This window comes from Nanorana parkeri, unplaced genomic scaffold, assembly GCF_000935625.1.
Source record: "Nanorana parkeri isolate BGI_ZX_2015 unplaced genomic scaffold, ASM93562v1 scaffold244, whole genome shotgun sequence".
Lineage (NCBI taxonomy): Eukaryota > Metazoa > Chordata > Amphibia > Anura > Dicroglossidae > Nanorana > Nanorana parkeri.
The window spans coordinates 502,631-506,368 of NW_017306512.1; the positions used below are offsets into that span (position 1 = coordinate 502,631).

At 37.1% G+C, this 3,738-nt stretch overlaps 1 protein-coding gene across 1 annotated transcript in view; it reads right to left on the reverse strand.

The window, feature by feature from the left end:
• Positions 1-353: 353 nt before the first annotated feature.
• The window catches only part of LOC108787159 (sodium-coupled monocarboxylate transporter 1-like), a 52,289-nt gene continuing 48,904 nt past the window's right edge, over positions 354-3,738 (reverse strand). The window contains exon 16 of the mRNA XM_018556634.1: positions 354-367. The gene's annotated coding sequence lies outside the window, so the exon portion shown is untranslated. The remainder of the gene's footprint in view (positions 368-3,738) is intronic.

The following is a 3,738-nucleotide window of genomic DNA, read 5'->3' on the forward strand; positions in this document are numbered from 1 at the left end:
TTGCCCAACGACACTTCTCTTCCTGTTCATTCAACTGTGCACAATGTACAAATGTTTTTCCATTATATATATTACACTCTTCAACAAACAGGCACACTTTTCTTTGTCACCTTGAATGAACCTTTCCAGATAGTATTCATTATGATAATAACATTTCACAGTTTGTTTCAACTGCCAAAACTGTAAAATATAAAGCTGCATTTGTTTAACATAGTGCGTAATTGTTTGAACTGTGATTCACATTTGAATAACAAAATCCCATTTGGATTTTGTAATGTTGTTTGGGTGTACTTCTTCTTTTGATATTAACCAGTATCACCAGTACATTTCTTTTCTTCTGAATACCTTTTTTAATTATTAACCAATACTTATCACCAGTCAATAAAATCCTCTTGGGCAAACCAGTAATTGAAAAGTCACAACTTCCGTAAGGGTGATGTTAAAGGGTTTACAAATAATAAAAGTTACTTACAGGTCTATTCACTAAAGGGTGAAGAGTTTGGAGGAGTAGTGAACAATCCAGGACAATCCAGGACAAAATAGCAGATTTGGAAAAATTCTCCAATTCAGTTCACTTTCCAGTTCAGCTATGTTGTCCTAGATTGTTCCCTTCTCCTGCCTTCTCCAAACTCTTCACCCTTTTGTGAATAGACCCCTTAGTTTTTCCTTACAATAAGCCATAAACTGTATTTGTTTACTATGTGTATGGATGATGAAATATTGCCTTTCTATGTAACCTCTGTTAGCTTCTCCTATCTTCTCTTCTGAATTGTACCCAACAGTTTTGATTTCTTTCTCTCCCTACCCCCCATCTACTGGGGTTTACTAAAGGCCGATAGTCGGTTCACTTTGCAAGGGAATCTTAGTGAATCAGATGAAGCTCTACTGGCTTCCAATGGCCAATCTCTTGCAAGTGAAAATAGGTTTTTTATTTTCCGTGCGTGTGATTGGGTATTCTTGGCAAAGTAAAATTCCCTTGCATATTGTACATCCTATTTGCCTTTAGTACATAAATTCCATGCATCTCCACACTTTGAAGAATTTTGGCCCCTGGTCTCTTGCTACTGGTTTAATCTCTTGTTATGTCTCCCAGCTTCATTAGTCCCACTTCCAGAGCAGTAATCCATCTCTTGTTTGGGTTCTACTTTTCTTCTTCCAGACTGTTCTTCAGATACCTTCATCAGGATTCCTTCTCCCATCCTGACAACATGGCCAAGCCATCTAAGATTATGGATACTTCTATCTGCTACTATAGCTGAGAGACTATAGCTGTTCTATAATTCTTTAATTGATCATTAAGAAATAATGTAGAATTGTTTATTCTGTATTAGCTTCCCTCAAAAATTCCATACAATTGTTTCTCACATGTGTAGTCTGTCCACCTCTGTTCTTGTAAATACCCACATTTTTTCTGCATATCTAACTATAGATTGGAGGTTGGGAGATGCTGGAGCTTTCAATTGGTTCTATAAATATAAGTTTTAGTGTTGAATCAGTTTTTATTAGTATTTTTTTAACAGTTCCTTAACAATCAGTATCAAAACTCAAGAAGGGCACAAAAAGCACAATCAGTACATATACAACGAGGATATCAGGCTACATGAATATATGCATTGAGCAATGGTGTACTGGTGTGATCATTCAAGCATTAATGGGAAGGTGACCTAGGTTCGGTCACACAATACGAAAAGCTAAGGCCTTTCTATGTTACGCATAATTCCACTATAGTGAGGAACAACACCACGATGACTATGTGTACATTATAGATCCGGTGGGTGTCACCAGTGTATGTTAAAAAATTGTAGCTCATGTCAACATTGGCAGGTACCTTCTCTGGCCCAACATTTCAAATATCCTGATATGTCAGGAAAGTTGTAGAAAGGGAGGGGAACCGAAAGAGGTAAACTAAGAGAGGGGAGAAATGTAGAAGAAAGAGAGAGGGGGATTGAGGGGAGGGGATTGGGGGGGGAGGGAGTGGGTCACAGCTTGTGAGCTGAGGTTGTGTATCGAGACTTGAGGTGCCCTTTTCACCCTCAGGGCATTGCACTAGAGGTAGGGCTGTAGGTCGGGCGGAGGAGGAAAAGTGAATCCATACACTCCATTGGGTCATGAACTTGGAAAAGGCATAATAAATATAAGTTTTAGATTTTTGTGACAAAATTCTAGATCTCTTAACTGTTTTTAGTGAATGATTACATATCTTTTCAGCAGCTGCTTATGCTTTCTTTCCCTTGGACAGGTCATTGCACCTTGGTAGCAGATGAATTTTACCCTTTCATATCCTTTCTCTACACAACATATTTAATTTGCTCCCTTTCCTTGTAATAATCATGTAAGTAGTCTTCCATAAAGTATAACTAAACCCAAGAATAAAAATGTATAAATTGATAATTTAACAAAACACTTTCAATTGTATTCTTAACAGACTCAAAGGTAGCAAATATGGAAAGATTCTTGTTACGGTTTACATTCATCTTCACCAGTTTATTTATCTTTTCACTAAATGCTTCCCATTAGCACATTATCGTCAGCATATGCGCTCTATTTATGATTTATTATGGTGCCTGTAGGGTTATCTCTTCCTTCCCCCATTGCATACATAAAGATGAGGTTGAACAAATTGGTAGTGATAATATCTCCTTGTTCAGCTCTCTATCAATAGAAGATTCTTGCCATACCACCACATTACCAGACACATGCAACAGAGATTGCTGGAGAACTGTGACATAATCCCTTAATATCAGAATAATAGCAGTTAGACAAGCATTAATGTTTTTAAAGGGAAATTCTACTTTTAAATGTCAGTTTCCTGCAGCTGCAAGCTGCAAAGACTCTCAGTCATATTAGGGTACTTCCAGCAGCCTACACACCTTGGGTCTTTAAATGACATTTATTGGTGGGAGATTTGGTGATCTCCCACCAATAACAGCTGACAGCGAATTTTGTGGGTTGAAAGCATGTTTCGGTTGTCTACATTTGCAAGAAATTAGAAAAAGCCAACAACAGTTTAAGAAAAAAGCTTAAATATATCTACTTCAGTTTTGTTATTTCAGAACTTCATAATTTTTTGATCAAATCATATTTATTGAAGGTATTTTTATTTTGTTTTTACAGTTAGGTACAAAACTGTATCTCTATTTCCAATCCCAGCCTCTCCCTCATTTACAAAGATGGTCCATACACCATCACTCAACACAAACCTTTTGCTTTGGCTTCAGGAAAAGAGTCTATAGTGTGGAAACCATAATATGTACATTCTGAAAAATAACTTGTGAATGTATCATCCATTGCTATTACAACATTTTCCAACAAGGATGATCACATTAACATCAGCTTAGATGACATCTGTAACATTACTGTCATCTTATTCGTTTATTAACCTTTATTAGTAATAAGAATCTTGTTTTAGGAAATGCTAAATTAAATCTCTATTATATTAATGGGTTGGCCTAATTCAAAGCTTGTTATTGCGTAGCATAACATGCATTGCCGTACATGCAGTAATGCAGCAGTGCAGAGGTGTTAACAGGCCCTTAACATGGGGAACCCCCCTCCCATCATGGTAAGGTGATGAGGACAGAAGAGGTGCTCTGTAGTCCATCAGGGGCACTGAGCAAGGATGACAACATTGCTTGGGATTTCAGTACAGCAGCTCACTCCAGGGAGCCCAATGGATTTTTTGGCAGATCACAATATATATATTTTTTTAAGGGAAAAAACATTGGAAAATGTGTTAAT